The 19,446-nt window shown below is 34.5% G+C and overlaps 1 pseudogene; it reads left to right on the top strand.

Annotated features, from left to right (window-relative positions):
- Positions 1 to 6,335: 6,335 nt before the first annotated feature.
- Positions 6,336 to 7,117, top strand: LOC117717613 (thioredoxin-dependent peroxide reductase, mitochondrial pseudogene; annotated as a pseudogene).
- Positions 7,118 to 19,446: the final 12,329 nt, after the last annotated feature.

Raw genomic sequence — 19,446 nt, 5'->3', positions numbered from 1 at the left:
TTGCATAAGGCTCAGAAAAGGCTTTGAATTTTTGGTTTAAATTTTTTTTTTTACTTATTCAATTTTACATCCTGTTCACTGCCCCCTCCCAGTTACCCCCTCCCAGTCAGTCCTTTACTCATCCCCCTCCCTTTCTCCTCTGAGCAGGTAGGTCCTGCCCTGGGAATTCCCGCCCTGACCCTGGTACATCAAGTGTCTACAAGACTATGCATTTTCTCTTCCACTGAGGCCAGACAAAAAACCCCAGCTAGTAGAACATATCCCACAGACAGACAACAGCTTTTGGGATAGCTCCCACTCCAGTTGTTCAAGACCCACATGAAGGTCAAACTGCACATCTGCTATGTATGAATGGGGAGGCTAGTCCAGCCCATGTATGTTCTTTGGTTGGTGGTTCAGACACCAAGAGCCCAAGGCGTCCTCCTTTCTTAACTCCGTTGGTCTTCCTGTGGAGTTCTTATCCCATTCTAGGTCACCAATCCTTTCTCCTGTCTGATAAGAGCCCCCAGTCTCCACCTACTGTCTGACTGTGGGTATCTGTATCTGTCTGAGTCAGCTACTGGATGAAGTCTCTCAGAGGACAACATGTTCCTATCTGCAAACAAAACAGAGTGTTAGGGATTGGTGCTTGCCCATCAGATAGGTGGCAAGTTGGCCCTCAGTCTTTGCTCAGGATAAATTTTGTATTGAAAGTTTTGTGGGTGGGTTGGTGTCTCTATTGCTTCACTATTGCCTGGATACATGAGGTAGCCACTTCAGTTACATATCTCCAATGTAGTGGATCATAGCTAAGGTTACCCCCAATGATTCTTGAGTTCGTCCCTTATCCCAGGTTTCTGTCTCATCCTGGAGATGACACTACCTCTTCAGCCCCTTCAGTTGCAGATTTTTATGTCTCTCTAGTCATACTGATCCTGAAGCCCCATTCCTCTCACTACATCCCCTCACTCCCAGTTTCCTCCCTGAACTTTGGACTTTTAAATAGTGCTGGTGCTACGATAGACTCTGGAAACTTTTGACATTTGACTAAATGCATTTTGCATTATGATAATGGCTGCAAGCCTATGGAGACTGTGAGTAGAATGTGGTGATCTGAATAGGAGTAGCAACCATAGACTTACATATTTGAATAGTTGGTCCTTAGAGAGTGCACTATTAGGAGGTGTTGCCTTGTTGGAGTAGGTGTGTTCTTTTTCAAGGAAGTGTGTCAGTAGGAAAAATTTTTGAGGTTTCAGATGTTCAAGCTATATCCTGTATGTCTCAGTTTTTTCTTGCTGTGTTCTATTTGGAATGTTGAACTCTCTGCTACCTGTCTAGTAACATACATGCCTGCTTGCTGTCATGTTTTCCACCATTATGATAATGGACTAAACCTGGGAACCATAAGCCAATACCAAATTAATGTTTTTCTTTTTAAGAGCTGCTGTGATCATAATGCCTCACACCTTTACAGCAATAGAAATCCTAACTATATATTAAGCCATAATGTATATAGAAAATAGAAAAAAGACCTGAATACCAAAAAAGTTGGGAGGGAGCAGAGGGTAGGAGGAAGAAACAGATGGGTAAAAATAATGATGTGAATGCAGTATACACATACATAAAATTCTAAAATATATCTAAAAAGTAACATCTAGTGTACATGCATAAGCACAATGACAAACTAGGGTAGAGAAGCAGGCAGCTTGCTTTCTGAGAGGTGCTTTAAGAATCACAAAATAGGACATCCTCAAAAACAAAGGCAATGAATATGCATAATCAAAGCTGACAAATAACCATCAGACCTGGGCTGAGTATTTTACATGCATTCTTGTTCAAATTTGCCTGTGAGTTGGTTTCTATAATTATCTTCACTTCTGAGGTAAAGTAATTGAAGTCAATTAATTTTCTCAAGGTTATACAGCCAATAAATAATGAAACTTGGATCCTAATAAAGATTTCTCTGATCCAAAATTGATGTGTTATCCAGCACTTAATTTTAAATTTTAAGAACATTTACAAAAATCCTACCACAGCAAATCAAACTTATCATTTCATAATAAGGCTCCAAAGCTAAGAACATTATTAAAGTGATTTGTCCTAAGCCATATAACCAGAACTCTAGACCACCTTCAACAGATGAGACAATCTGAAAGGATTTTGATATACCATGTTGTTTGTAAGGATGCACACTGCCAATCGATCCTGGTGATGTGTGGAATTGGGTATGTTAAATTTAAAATACATCCTAAATATTAGGTGTTTTTAAATAGAGAATGTTTGAAAACTATACATGACACAGATAATATATATATATGTATATATACATATATATACACATATATATGTATATATATGTACATATATATACATATATATATATATATATATATATATACATTATATATATATATAGAACTCACCCATATGTACAGAGAGAGTGAAAGAGAGCGAATTTAGAAAAACAAAAAAGGAATGTTGGGGAAGCTTAAGCCAGGGATTAATAACAGACAAAACAGGCAACATCTCCCTGAGAAGAATACCTTGATTTGTTGTTCCAGTTGCTTGAAGACTATCTCAGACATTCTGGCTGTAAGGCACAATTCAATGAGGAATCAATACAATTTAATGATGCTCATATCCTTGAAATGATGTAGGTGTGTAGTTACACACCTCTTAATATCACCATGTTCAAGGCCACTTATATTGATCCAGGTGGAAAGGCTTATAGTGAAGACTTATGAAAATGGGGCTGGGGGATAGCAAATTATAGGAAAATATTTTTTAACTCTAAACTTCTCTCTTTCTTTCTCTCTCTGTCTCTCTCTCTGTGTCTCTCTCCATCTCTCTGTCTCTCTGTCTCTCTGTCTCTCTGTCTCTCTGTCTCTCTCTCTCTCTCTCTCTCTCTCTCTATATATATATATATATATATATATATTCATCTCTCTCTCTCTCTCTCTCTCTCTCTATATATATATATATATTCATATACATAAACCTACACACAAAAACACATACACATACATGTATAGTTTGTGTTCTAGGAGGATAAATAATTGAATGAAATGAAAAAAAGTAAAAGTATTTTTTAATGACTACTTTCTTATTTACTTACATTTTTATTAGGTATTCATATATTTCATTTCTTCAGTCCTTTGGGAACTTCCCTAGGAAGGAAGTATTTTTATAAATAGAATGCTAGGTAGAAATGCAATAAAGCCTCTGGGAAAATGACTCCATCATGCCATCATATGAAATGTTGATACTTAAAATGGAACACTTGTATATGAAATATCCATTGTTCTACATATTCCTCTCTTAATATTTTACAGTGTAGTAATTTAAAAATAAGGTGTACATATGTGTTTGTTTGTTTTGTTTGTTGGCTTTGGTTTCCAGCGAGGTGGTATATTTTTGTCCAAAGTCACAAAATTTGTAGTTTGTGTTCTGTTGTGATGCTCTCTACTGGGGTGTTAATCTTAGTTGTGTAAGACTATTTGGTTCAAGAAACTTATTGACTTACTACTTACTTTGATATAATTATTTAAACAAATGACCAATACTAATATTTTCACATAAGAGATGCTATCACCAATTTTGTCTCTCTGTGTCTCTGTCTATATCTGTCTATCTGTCTATCTGTCTGTCTGTCTGTCTGTCTGTCTATCTGTCTGCCTCTATATCTCTTTCTCACAGTGGGTCTCTGTATTTGCTCCCATCTGCTGCAAGAGTAAACTTCTCTTGTAATGGCTGAATAAGGCACTGATCTATGAGAATAGCAAAATAGCATTTGTAATCATTTTATCAGTACTTTTTTTTTTTTTTAGACCAGTGGTATTTGATTTTATTCTAGGTCTCTGAATTATCTATTCTCTGGTTCTTGGTCACTCAACAGGAGTCAAGAATGGATTTTATCTTGTCGAATTTGTGGCTGTGCTGATGTTTGCAGTTCTCTTTTGGTAGCCTGCAGAATACCTTCCTATACCATAGACACTAGAATATACGGGTGAAGATTCTAGGTGGGCAAAAGGTCACCTTCTCCATGTTCAGTGCGTTGTGGAGGCATTGTTTATAACAATAGGGTCATGTTCTCAGTTTGTAGAGAGCAACCTACTGTCTTAGCAACAGCATGAGTTGTTTTAGGAATTCCCTGGGTTCCCTTTGGCCACATATAAATTGGATGTAACCCAGTCCAGGTACTAAAAGCTTCATTTGGTAACAAGAGGTGGAGCGTTGGGACTATATCTTCCTCATTATTGGATTCTTTATTAGGATTATCTTCATATATTTTAGGAGGTTTGACTGCACTAGGTTTCCACAGAACACCTCAAATATCCCTGAATTCTAGCTGTCTCTCCCTGTCTTCTCTCACCTTCCCCTCATAATCCTCTCATTCCAGTCCCTCCTGCCCTCAGTCTACCCATAAAATCTATACTATTTTCCCTTCCAGGTAGATCCATATGTTCCTTTCAGCATCCCAAACCTCTCCAGATCTACAGATCCAGGTCTACAGATTCTACAGGGTATAACCTATAGAATCTGTATTTATAGATGGTGTGTATTCACCATATATATATATATATATATATATATATATATACACACACACATATAGAATCTGTATTCATAGATGGTATATATTCACCATATATATCATATATATCATATTCATACATATATATCATATATATCTATATGTATTTATGTACATATATATCATTTAAACATATATGTATATACATATATATACCGTTTACATATATACACACATATGATATATATATATATATATACAAACAATATGCATATATACATACCATATATATCATAATTATCTTTCTGGGTCTAGGTTACTTTACTCAGAATGATTTTGTCTAGTTGAGTCCACATGGCTGCAAAGTTCATGATGTTGGTTTTTAAAGAGCTGAATAATATTCTATTGTGAAAATGTTCTATATTTTTGTTTTCAATTTGTTGTTGAGAAACATCTAGTTTGTTTAAAGCTCCTGCCTACTGGGAATAGAGTAGCAATGAACATGGTTGAGTAAATGTCCTTGTTGCAGGGTGAAGCATCCTTTATGTATATACTAGGAATGTTACAGCTGGACCTTGGAGTAAATAAATTCTTACATTTCTGAGGAAAAGTAAGCCATACTGATTTCCATAGAGGCTGTCTCCACCCTCACCAGCAATAGATGAGTGTTCCCCTTATTTCACATCCTTGCTAGAATGAGCTGTCACTAGTGTTATTGAAGTAGTTTTATTTGCATTTTCTTGATGGCTAGGTGTGGTGAACATTTCTGTATGTGTTTCTCAGCCATTTGAGTTTTTTCTATTGAGAAATCTCTTTAGATCTGTGGCCCATTTTAAATTAGATCATTTGGTTTAAATTGTTGAAATGACACCTTTTCCAATAGCTTCAAATATAAATTATATTGGGGTAATTCTAATCAAGCAAGTGAAAGACTTATGTTATTTAAAACTTCAATTCCAGCCGGGCAGTGGTGGCACACGCCTTTAATCCCAGCACTTGGGAGGCAGAGGCAGGTGGATATCTGAGTTCAAGGCCAGCCTGGTCTACAGAGTGAGTTCCAGGACAGCCAGGGATACACAGAGAAACCCTGTCTCAAAAAACAAACAAACAAACAAAAAAACAAAACAAAATAAAACAAAAAACCTTCAATTCCTTAAAGAAATAAATTAAGGAAGATATAACATGATGAAAAGATCTCCCATCGTCATGGATAGGGAGGATTAACAAAGTAAAAATGACTATCCTACCTAAAGCAATCAGATTCAATGCAATCCCCATCAAAATCTCAACACAATTCTCATTGATCTTGAAAGGATATTTCTCAACTTACTTGGAAAAAACCAAACCGAACCAAACCAAACCAAACAAAACAGGATAGCTAAAACAATCCTGAACAATAAAAAAAAAAAAAAAAAAAAAAAAAAAACCCTGGACCATTACCTATTCCAAGATGTGCTACAGATCTATAGTAATAAAAATCCTCATGGTATTGCCATAAAACCAGACATGTCAATCAATGGAAAAGACTTGAAGAACCATATAAAAATTTGCACACCTATCGATACCTACTTTTTTATTTAAAAAATGGGTATATATATTAGGCTCCTGTCAGCATGCCCTTCTCAGGGTCCATAACAGTGTCTGGGTTTGGTGACCTTATATGGGATGGTTTCCCAGGTGGAACAGTCTCTGCATGGCCTTTCCTTCAGTCTCTGCTCCACACTTTATCTCCATATTTCTTCCCATGAGTATTTTGTTCCCCCTTCTAAGGACTGAAGCATCCACACTTCGGTCTTCCTTCTTTTTGAGTTTCATGTGGTCTATGAATTGTATCTTGGATATTCTGTGCTTTTGGGCTAATATCCACTTGTCAGTGACAGACATACTGTGGTCTGCTTCTCTACAAGCAAAGTTTGCTTTTAGCAACAGCTTCTCATTCCACGCCCCTACTGTCCTACAGCTAGCATTTTAAGTGCACTGCGGCTGTCAATGACTTTAAGGGAAAGTCTTTTCTTCTACCCTTTGAATTTCATGTTTGTGGGTCCTACAGATACTGCTTCTTTCCCCTGAAACAAATTTCAGGAGAGAAAGCCAACAAATTTCATGACATAAACTATGAAGTAGTTGCAATTTCAGTGGATACCCACTTCAAGCCACTGAAGTGACTTGAAGACCCAGATAAAAATTTGCACACCTATGAATACCTAATTTTTTTATTTTAAAAAATGGTGGGAATAAACACTGGAAGAAAGATAACTTCTTCAACAAATGATACCTTCCAAAGAAAAATGGTGGATTGGGCCAATTGAACATCATGCTGTTGTGGGATTTTACTAAGCAAGGAGCCCGAGACTGTGAAGTGCTGTTGGAAGGTGCTGGTATTGCACTCAGAGACCTCTTCACTATTGACCTTAATAGTGTCATCAAGCGCCTGAGTGTCAAGGACCTCATGTGGGCTGCAGTGTAGAAAAAAACACTCCATTTACTGCAAGTGTTTGTAGAAACCCTTGGAAAATCTGCCCAGCCAACTGGATATCAGAGACTTCTACATTCAAGCCAAGCCCAACAGCTTCCAAAGAATACATTGAGAAGGCCCATCAGTAGGCCATCCCATGTCTGCTTTTCACACAAAGCTTCTCATACCAGAAAAGAACTTCACCTGGAATCCTTCCAATGCCCTGAAGATTAGTTATAGAATGGCTAAATCACATCATGCTTGTGTTTATAAATACTGTTTCACAGGCTTTATAATTTTAAGATGGGCTTTGACTCTCTAAAAGTGGCTACCTGCTTCCATAGCTGTCCTTTCTAGGGACTTCTCAATGGCTGACCAGTTAGTTCTCCAGGAGTGCTTGATACCCAAGTTCTAGGATCATGTCTTCAAAGGGAAAGCATTCTTCCACTTAGCCCAACCTGAACCTTGGTCTACAATGAAGTAGCACACACCTTCAACACTTAATGAAAGCTTCTGATCAATGTTCTGAAATTTCAAGTTGAATTTCTGTATATTACACTGAATTTCCTATTATTTTTCTTATTGTATTCATATTGAACTCAGAGGGCCCCTGTGTGTTCTGAGGTATTGATGAAGTATAATCATGAAGAACTGTTTCTATTCCAGAAGTTGCATTTTTAAAACACCATAATCATTTTCTTTCTTCGAGTGCTGGATGTATAGGATAAAAATAAACATTAAAATATTTACATTTTTGAATCAAAAAACCAAATTCACTAAAACAATTCTGTATCGGTCTATCCATCTATGTGTCTATCATTTATTTATATTTTTTCAGTGGATTCTCTTCTTTTTCCTAGGAATTAGAATGACTAAATAGACTGGCATTCTTATTAATGTCATTTTTATTAATATATTAATTTTTCCAGATCAAGTAGATAAACTTGTTAGCAGGAATATTGATTATGTTAATTCAATTTTTACATCTTATTTAATAGTTCTTTTTTTTTAAACTGTATACTATCATGGCAGCAATAGTGGCTATATTAATCTTGTCACTGTCCCAAATACAGTGCTTCAATTCTGTGCATTATGTTTTGAATTCCTACAGTAATTTTTAGGTGTTGAAAAAACTCATCTATATGTACATGAAGTATAGTTTTAATATTTAGGGTATGCATTCTAAATTTTATCAAATATTCTTATCAGGAATATAATGAAATATACTTAGCATAACTTATGTAAATAAATTTCCTAGTTGAACAGTATTTTTAGTTCTTAAATATAATTTCCTAGTAAAATAGATCAAAGGTAGTTTTAGATAAATTTTCTAGCAGTGGTTTAAAAGGAAATATTTTATTACATGTCACATTAGATTTACACATTTTCAGGACTTTTCTGAATAAGGAGGACTTCTGGTATTTGTTTCAAACTTATCAAAGTAAATTTTCGAAGAATACTATAGCACGGTGGTTCTCAGTCTTTCTAATGGCTTTAATACAGTTCTTCACATTGAAATAATTCCCAACCACTAAATTATTTTCATTGCTACTTCATAACTGGAATTTTCTACTACTATGAATGATGATGTGTAGAATATCTGTATAATGTCTCTGTGAAAGGGTCATTCGATCCCTAAAGGGGCCATGAAGCACAGGTTGAGAACCATTGCTATAACACATTGGGTAGTATCTAAGTAACATATAGCACATGCCCCTTTCCTATTTCACATCAATTACTGTCAAACCACAGGACAGACTGTGAAGAATTTTGCTTTAGGGAGTAAGGTCACTTTTAAAGTAGATTCCCACCTTGTTTTATAATTTAAATAATTTCTATTTTACCCGTTGTTCTCATTACTGTTTCAGCATTTTCCACTCTTGTAGAACACTTCGCCTTTAATAATGTGATTTATTTTTCAATTATTTGCTTTGCTAGACTTATGGAAACTTCTCATCTTGATTGGTGTTTCATTTTTCTTCTGATGTTATCTAGTTTGTATGTTCTCTCCATTCAGTTTCTATCAATGAATTAAAGTTACATAGTTTTAACTTCTGTATATTTTTATAATAGACCTTATTATCAGGTACTACAACATTAGGATAATTTTTGTAGTTTGTTTACAAAATGTATATTGATTTTGATAATATGTATGATGTTATATTTCCTAATAATATATTATCATAAGACAATTATTTGATTATTGATACCTCTAAATTATTCTATGATGTAAATGCTTTGTCTATTTTTCAGTAGATTAATTTCTATGTATTTATGCTTTATTGTAAAATAGCATTATATTTTACTGACTTCAAATTTGTTTTCTAAAATTCTGAATAGTGTCACTTATTGGTTACTATAAAATTCATATGTTTTATCATATTACCATAGTATAATAAGTTAGCAATATTTGGCTTATTCTAATCCTCTGAAAAAGTTATCACCAAGATTACTGACATTTCTTCCTCTAGTCTTGAAGAATTAATCAGAGTTGCTGTTTGAGCTGGGGCTCGAGGCTTTCCACTATCGGAAGGGTAGTAAGGATGTACTTAAGTTATTTGACAAGTTTAGAAAGATCCAGAGCTTTGGCTTTGTTCTTCTTTAAAGCTTATTAGATGTCCTTCTTTCAGTATTTTGCTCCTTTTCCTGTAAATTGTCTGGTTATGGGAGAATGCATTATATGTTATCTCATAATTCCACTGAATACATAAGATTTCATTTTACCAACCCTTTTATTTATTTATCAATTTGTGTTTTCTATCTTATTCCTTAACATTTTAAAGAAGTAATATTAGTAATCTTTTTAGGTAAATCAGCTCTTTATTGATTTGTTTTATGTGAGACAGATAAAAGGAAAACTAATTTCAGTTATTACAGCTATTACTCGTCTTCTCTGAGTTCTGCCCTTATTATTTTGAGTTCTTAAAACAAAAAGTGTAGAAAACCCAATCCAGCTGATCTTTTTTCAACATTTACAAAACATTGAGATTATAATATCATTACATCATGTAATGTTTCCTGTTCCTCCTTTCAAACCTGCTCATGTATCATCCCTTATCTCTTTCAAATTCATGGCCTTTTTGTATTAACTGACATTACATGCATATCTGTTTTTCCTAATTATAAGCTACTAAATCTTCATGGTGTTACTTGTATGAATGTTCCAGGGCTCCCCCTGTGCTGACCTCAGTATGTTTCTTGTCCCTGTTCAGCTCGGGTTTTAGGCAGTCATTTCTCTAACACTCTTGGGTGTAGCATCTGACATTACTAGAAATAGCAATCTCACAGCAAGCTTCCTGATCCTCTGGCACTTGTACATTTTCTCTGTCTTTTCTTCCATAATGTTCCTTGAGCCTTGTGTACAGGGGTTGTTTTGTAGATGCATCCACGACTCAACTCTCCATTTGGATTGCCTGTGGTTTTCTGTAGTGATCTCTATCTGCTAAGATGTTTCAGCTACTCCTTTTAAAACACATTCAACGTAAAGGTGTAAAAAATGGTAGTGTAGTTGGGATGGTGGTGACAAAATTGACCTGTACTATCTTACTCATAGGGAGTCTCTATGTGTGTGATTTGTTAACTGTGGCATTCAAAAACCTCAGTGATACTAATAATAAAAACTCAAAGAATAAAATATAAGACAATTCTTTTCCAATTTCTCCATCAGATTAGAATGTTAGTAAGAAAAAGTATTAAATAAATAACTGTATTTAGATTACTAAAAGCAAAGTGAGTCTATGAAGAATTTTAAGGTTTTAAGTAAGTAGCTTCACTCTTAACTGAATCCCACTTATATGTTTATTTAAATTTTTTTCATTTTTTTCTCTCTTCTTTAGCTGACACATTCATGAGAATCATATTGTTCCTGATAGTGGCTGATGTATATTTTTATCTGTTATTGTAGTGTAGCTTCATCATGTCAGAGACTGTGGGTTGAACAATTTTAATGTTTCAATAAATTCTTTGAACAGCAATGCAGCCAATTTGGGAAAATGTTCTATACTCAAAAGAAAGGAATGTGTCGTCTGGCATTCATTCTGTTGCAGTTTTTACGTATCTGCTTAGGTCAGATGGTGAATTGTGCTATTTTGATCTCACAGATAGTCTCTTAACTGTCTATGTGTTTTGACAGTTTCTGAAACAAGCATGTTGACTTTCCATGTACAATTATGATGTATCCTAGTCCTTGGCTTTTGTTTGCAGTGCATGACAACTGCATTTCTGACTAATCACTTGGAACATAATGAGATATGTTCCTTTGTGATCTCTGCCTTACTGTAATTTTTCTTTGTCTTTCATTGGAAGCATACTTTCTCTAGCAATATAGCTGTATTAGCTTCCATTTTTTTTAAGTTAACTCAAATCATTTCTTTGGTCTTTTCAACTGCATGTTATATTTATGATATATTTGTTTTAGGTGGCATATTATTTTTATACCAAAATTTATATACAGAATTTTCCACTGAACCTAGAACTCATTGATTCAAATAGGTTGAGTGGTTAGTGAGTTCCAAGGATCTATCTGACTCTGTGTTCAGGATGCCAGAATTAAAGGTAAGTGCACTGATTTCCTTATTTAAACCATATTAAACCACTGAAAAGAATGCTAGTTTGTGAATAAATGTCACAAATTGCACATGTATTCATTCTATACTCCAAGACAGAGCACCCACAATTGCCAAATAGCTTAATGACCAGCTTCCAAGATAGAACAAAGCTGGAGTTAAAACACTGTTATTTTAAAAGGTTTGGGTAGATGGTGAAGAAGAGGGCTCTGCTCTTACCTATAATTTATTAGGACAAAAACTAGAAATTATAGTCTAAAAGGAAGAATAAAGGTTTTTTTTATCTCACTGTAGTTTCCTTTCTTTCAAAGCTCATCTTTTTTCTGATATGGAGAGAAGGGTAGTATCTATTCTGATGCTACATTTTTGAACTTTAGATTGCATATGTAGAATGGGTAGGACTGCAAGATTTTTTTTGGAAAGCTAAATGACACTGTTCAAATATTTTCTGATTTTATTTACTAGATGAAACAATTTGTGATATAATCAGTGTTCAACTTAACTTCTAATGCTGTTCTGGGTGCAGCACACTGATTCACAGTTTAACTACTGCCTTTGAGACTGAAGTGTATTACCAACTTAATCAGTATGCACAGTTTGTACCACAAATGTGCAAGTGCAGTGTATGTGCTGCACAATTAAGTATTATTAATCTCTAAAACAGTACCACAGACATATCTTCATATTCCAAAAAATGCTCTCTATTTTGAAAGAGTCTTTTTCTTCTTTATTTCTTATATGGATTCTTCCCTTAAGCTCAACTAAAGTGCTCCATGGCAAGCTGCTTTTCTATGTTGTCAGCTCATCTCTACACTCAGTTAGCCTATTCTGGTTATCACTCTTCTGCTTCCTTTCTTATACCCCAGTTCCAATTTAAATCAATGTTTGTTAGTTAAATTTTTTCTTCAAAACCATCATTGAAAAATATATTTTATTTCTTCTTTCTCTCTTACCTTCATTTTCTCCTCCCCCTTCTCTCCAATCCCCTTTCTTCTCTTATTTGCATAAGAGGGATGGTTCTTGAAGGCAAGAGTCCATAGAAGACATGGAGGCATACAGTGCTGCTGTTTTGACAAAGTGTGGAATTAGATACACATAGTGGGGGAGATGTCTACCAGGTGTGAAGTTAGAAGACTGATCAGTTAAATGAATAAGGATGGGATTTATAAACTCATGAGGGGCATTGGCTATGTTTTCCTATAAAATGTAAATTCTTTGGTAAGAAATTTTAGTAAGTTACATATAAGTAGTTAAAAAAAACTATCTTCTATGTTTTAGTTCACTCCTCTGAGAGAATCTCAAAATAAAGCACTGAGATAACCATAAGATAATCTAATACACGATTTTAGATTCTAAACAGCTTCCCAGAGATGGAAACCATTGTTCTTTGAGAAAGAGCTGATTCCAGATTTTTGAAAGGAAAGTACAAGATGAGCTCGAGAATGTTTCCAAGAAATGTGAAGACCATCGTGTTCTAAGACTATATGTGCAGAGCACACTTCTGACAAACTTAAAGATTTATGACAGTTTGGGAAACTTTCTCATGGATCTGGAGGTCACTGTGCTCTGATGGGTGGTTATTGTCTTAGATGCTCAAACAATTATTAAAAAACAAGGCTAGTACTAGAATCATTTATAGATGACCACTTCATGCTGGCTGTTGAGGAGAAGTTCAGACTTGAGATCAGCTTGAGATTATTACTGAGTAATTTTTGCATTTTGAATTGAAGTACTCAGATAACAAGCCTTTCAAGAGTATAAGGCATAGACAAAGAGGTTTCTTAAGAAACAGCTTGAAAGTAATGTAGTTTTGACTGCTGTTATTTCATTTGTTACTAAAGACAAAACAAATGTCATCGATGAATGAGATTACACAGCTATGTCTATGTGTATATGTAGACATGTACATTGTATATGTCTACCAGGAAGGGTGGGATGATAGGCACCACAGATTGTTTTCAGAGCCTATGATTCACTTGCCCCCACAGGCACGGAAGAGGTAGCAGAAGAATTGCATGAGCCAGAGTATCAAAAAATTTTCTGTGAGATATATATCTCTTAGTAACACCCATAAAGTCTCATCAAGATGAATATCTAAACATGAGAGGAGCAAGGATAACATCAATAGACATTCTAAAATGAATAGAGAAAACTCCTCAAGGCTTTACCACACAAAAGAACTACAGGCAACTAAAGAATGCTGAGAGTGAGAGAACTAGTCTTACTCAGAAGAACACAACAATTAGCTATAATAACAAATGTTCAGTCCCTGAAAAATGCATGCAAGTAACATTACACTGAGCAGGCTATATTTAGGAACATACATACATACAGACATACATACAGACATACATACATACAGACAGACAAACAGACATTTATATCTATCTTCTCCTCTCTCTCTCTCTCTCTCTCTCTCTCTCTCTCTCTATATATATATATATATATATATATATATATACACAATATATATATATATACACAATGAAGAAGGACATGAATTTCAAGTAGAACATAAAGTTGTACTTGGGAGGGATTGGAGAGAGGGAGTAAAGAAAGGGGGATAAATATTGCAAGTATATCATAATCTGAAAAAATAAAATATATGTAAAAAAGTACATATCTAGTCTATCTGTCTATTAAATCCAGTACAAAATGATATCAGGCTTAGAGACTTTAGGTTGATATGAAGATGCAGAAAAATCTTGTGATTATAGCTCCTTGGTGACATTTCTTAAAGTTATATTCTTTAGCACTACAAACATTAGTTCAGGTAAGATGTGAAATTAATTTGCTGAATGACCTAGTGTTACAATGCCTTAGGCACATATGGTAAGGTGAATGGCAAAGCATTGTGGGTTAACTATAATGTAGTTAGGAATCTCTAAGAAAAAAATCATGCAATTATATAAACTGCAAACATAAAAAAATTAGAAGATAGAACACTGGACAAATATAACTTTTGTATAAGACTTCATTGTGAATATTTTAACATATGCAGGTCACATAGTGTCTGTCATAGCCTTTTTCTTTCCAATCTGTTCTTTTTATGAAACTTTAAAAACATGAATGGCATTCTGGGTTTGCACATCATTTAAAAATATGCCATGAACCAGACTTGATATTTAGGTCATAGGCTTCCCCTTTGTGCTACATTAATAATTAATATATACCAGAAATTTGAAATATATATATATATATATATATCAACTTTAATAGTGTGCACATTAAAATAGCAATTTCAGAGTGTTTATGAGCACATTTTAGCTTTCATATTCTTTGTTCTATATAAGACATGTAATTTTAAATATATATGTATGTATATGTATACACACACATGCAAAAAGAGAGAGATGGAAAATATACTAGGCTATGAGTCTCAACTCAGATTATGGGTTATAGAAACTCTAAAATTTATATATGACAATTGCACAAAAAAGTGTTTCTTCTGTTTGTCATTGTTGTTACTGTTTTATAGTGAACAGAAAAGTCAAACGTGAGGGTAATAACATTCTAATATCACGCACAACCATAACATTTCCTGGGATGCACAGATTTCTCCAGTGCACATAATTTGCTTGCATACTACTCCCTGCTTAGATACTAAATATTTCATTGTAACTGCTGGGGGCTGTTCATTTACTGTGCGGTCTGCTGAGGAAGCAGATGCAAATTGTGCTTGGTCATCAGACTCCTGGACTTTCTAATGGACAAACTATAAAAGTTATTCATGTGGAGACTCGTGTTCTCCCTGTTTGTTACTGAACCTGAAGTTAGCTGGCAATGGACTGAGTTTTCTTTGAGCTTCAAAAGCTAAAGTTGTAGAAGGAATGCTTTTGCAAGTTGTCTATGTAGATGAAAATAAATGAATGACAATTACATATTGGAGGTTTCAAGAAAGTTAGACGTTCTATCTAGGAAAAGTCTTGCCCCTGGGGGGAGGGATGAGGCAGCTGAGCAATAGTGAATACAGCAGCCCTTACTTGGTATTAAATCAAAGCATGATATATTTTCTCCCGAGGTGAAATTGCATTGTGGTTATGAGCCTGGGTTTTGGAGACTGAACATCTGGAGTTCCACAACTTCGCTGTGTAGGAGAAAAATAGCAAATTCTGCAGATTTTTGTTCCTTTTATTTTCTCATCTTTAAAGCAGGGGAAACAATGGGGTTTTGAGAGCACCATATCAACTAATCTCTGAAAGCCTGTTAGAACACCTGGAACAAAATAAATGCTTAATAAATCTCTTCTTACTTACAGTTTTAAAACTGGAAAGTCTGAGTTGACAGAGTATTTGCAATGTAAAAATAACAACCAAATTCTAAGACAATTTACTAATTAGATATGAACAAATGAACATTTTCTAAAAATGAGACAATCACAAGCAGGTTTATAAAAATAGACTCAATATTACATATCATTAAGAGCTTGCAGACTAAAACCATAGAGAGTTAGTGTCTCACACCTATTTTCATTCTTATTGAATATATATATTCAATAATATATATATTTAGCATATATATATATATATATGGGCTAAACAACAATGAATAGCATCTACTTCTAGTGATCTTGTAATGAAATAAGAAGTAGTATGGATAGGTAGTTCAGAGATTAATCATGTTTGTTGCTTTTCCTGAGGACATAAGTCTCCTCCATGTCAGGTGGCTTACAACTTATTCCAGGAGATACAACACCTTATTCTAGTTGCATGGATGCCTGCACACACATGGCAAATGCTCACATAAACACACACACATACAATAAGAAAACTAATTTGTTTTATAAATGAAAAGCTTAATCCCTAGATGTAATGAAAATATCAGCAATGTCTTTGATATAGGAAGAGAAGGATTTAGGGATAGAGGAAACAGTTACAAAGCCAATGGTTTCTGTCACTGCTAGCAGGGACAAAATGTTAGCACTGCCTTCCAGGAATATGCAGTCTTGAAGATGACAGAAAGTGCACTAATGCAAGAAAAAGAAAGAAAGGAAAAGAAGCAGAGAGAAAGAAAAGGAAAAAGATGATGCATGCTTGCAGAAAAATAATTTTCTAGCCAATTAAATTGTTCTTTTGAAAGTTCAGAGGGAATTAAACTGTCAAAGTCAGATGAACCATTGGGACTAATCATATCATATAAAAGCACAAAAACTTGCTGATGGGGTCTACCTATGAATGCCAAAGAAAGAAACTGTTTGAGAAGCAAAGGCACAGCCCAGCTTGCCAGTATTAGATATCTATGCTTATGAGAACAGTTAAATCCGCCCTGATAATATCAGTATCCATGAAGCTGTGTTTCACTTAGTGGGCGGTGGAAATTCATTAGATATTTTCAGCAATCATCACTGCATTTGACCCTTTCCTTGAGCTCTTAAAAAGGTCTGGGATGCAGAGATGGGAATGGGCAATGAAGCTCATGATTGAACAAGCTGAAATATGAGTTTGCTTTAGTCCACAAAGTACTCCAGGCATCAGCTTAGAAGTACATAAATTTTCTGTCCTTGGAACATGCAACATGTGTCATACGTCAAAATAGTAATACAGAAATAAAGAAGGAAGAGTGATGTGAAGGAAGTCATTGAAACTTTTACTTCTTAGATGCTATCATAATTGTTCTATTCTATGTAAAGTACATTGCTTTCTGTAGAAATTTTATAAAAGCCATACTTTTTTAGTATCACTGCACAGATGTCAAGGTACTAGACTACAGCATTTAATAATTTATTAGGGACATAAGTCATAGTTTTGAACCAAGAATATCACTTTACTGATATAACAATAGGGGTGAAAGCAGTTTTGTAGTTTAAACAGAAACCTAATTTTAGGGCAAAGTATCAAAGTCTCTCAGATTATGTCATGATTTGAATTGACTTTTATGTTCTATTTTCTATTTATAAGAATTGCTCCTCGTAAATGAAAGATCTAATAAAAAAATATATATATAAAAAAAAGAATTGCTCCTAATTCAGTATTATTTTATCATATATTTTGAATTTGTCTATACTTTTGTCCAAGGAATTATTAGATGAATGCATAATATTATTAACCTAAATACAAACTAGCATCCTTACTGTGGCAGGTGGCAACTTAAACAAATGCAAGTGAAACAAGGTTATTTTTTTAACCCTCTGCCTCACAAAGAGATAAAAAGAGTAACAAGTATTAAAGTGATGTTAAAAACAAATTAGCACTAAAGTTTGTCCTTCCCTTTGATAAATGTAGAACGTTTGAAAAGTAATGTAACAGGAAATAACTTTTTTGCTACATACTCTATTAATGCTTCTCTGTGTGCCAACTAAAATTGTATCCCTTGTAGTTTAAAAATATGAGCACACAGGAATCTTTAGAACAGTCTTCTGCCTTTAATTAGAATGTTGACAGTCCCAGAGTTTGAGAGCAGTGCACATGCTTTATCAATGAGCTATATTCCTGATCCTACCAGAAATTTTACCCAAAGATATATATATATATATATATATATATATATATATATATATATATATATATATATATTTGCTTAGTTTTAACTTATTGATAAAAGAGAATAGTGCAATCATATGTTGACTAGTATGTTGATAAGAAACCATTCAGTTTCAGGCAGGAGTCTAAATCTTAGGCTAGAACAAAGAAGTAAGCTTCAGGCATGAAAATGACGTGGACCAGGACAGGAAATTAGGCTCAGATACTTTGGTCATCCTGATAAACCATTAGAAACAGTGATCACCGAAATGTTCGTGGGACTTTGTTTATTGCTTTGCATGTTCCTTGACTATTTGCATCTATTGTATTGCTAGTTCCTCAACCTAGAACTGACCTTAATACTGGCATGTAATTAAAATGGTATAAAAGCAGATTTGGAAAAAAATTTAAAAAATAAATAAATAAATAAATAAATAAATAAATAAATAAATACTACTGGCTAGCTCTCAGTCTTATTGTATGTGGCTAAGCAAGAAAAGTTACATGCAGTAGGCAGTAATATGAGGAAGAGATGCTATAGAATTTATGCAGTTTATGAGGCTAAAAGTAGCACAGCTTGACTCACAGATTCACAGAAGTATCTAAAGGTTAGGAATGCAACATGTTCCTATCAATGTAAAGAAACTTAAGGTCTCTGCAGTGAATGTCTACAGTTTAAAATAAATAGAAAAAAAAAAGCCAGTCTAATAAGGAGACTACTGGTACATCCTAAGAAGTAAAATTCAAAGAGTAAACAATGCAACTCAAGGGGGGGGGTTGGTTTCAGAAAGCAATGACTTTGAGAAGATTATGTAGTTTGATATGCATGATTTTGCTGATAGTGACGGGGGCAGGAACATGTTTAATAACAGGTGAAATACTGAATGAGCTGCCTATTTGAAGACTCTGTGGGATATATAGTATAGAAAACAAAAATGAAGAAAGAGAGAGAGAGACAGAGAGAGAGAGAGGCACAAGATCATAATGTATTAGATAAGAACAAGCTGTAAACAATGCAGATGTCCCTCAACAGAGGAATGGATACAGGAAATGTGGTACATTTATACAATAGCTGAGTATTACTCAGCTATTAAAAACAACGACTTCATAAAATTTGCAGACAAATGGATGAAACTTGAAAATATCATCCTGAGTGAGGTAACCCAGTCACAAAAGAACACACATGGTATGCACTCACTGATGAGTGGATATTAGCTCAAATGCTCAGAACACTCAAGATTCAATTCACAGACTATATGAAGCTCAAGAAGAAGGAAGACCAAAGTGTGGATGCTTCAGTGTTTCTTAAAAGAAGGAACAAAATACTCACAGGAGGAAATATGGAGACAAAGTGTGGAGCAGAGACTGAAGGAAAGGTTATCCAGAGACTGCCCCACCTGGGGCTCCATCCGATATACAGTCAAACCCAGGCACGTCAAACCCAGACAATACTGC

The sequence above is a fragment of the Arvicanthis niloticus genome, chromosome 12 (genome assembly GCF_011762505.2).
Source record: "Arvicanthis niloticus isolate mArvNil1 chromosome 12, mArvNil1.pat.X, whole genome shotgun sequence".
In the NCBI taxonomy this organism is placed as follows: Eukaryota; Metazoa; Chordata; class Mammalia; order Rodentia; family Muridae; genus Arvicanthis; species Arvicanthis niloticus.
The sequence above is the reverse complement of the archived record's forward strand: the minus strand, read 5'-3'. Positions and strand labels throughout refer to the sequence as shown.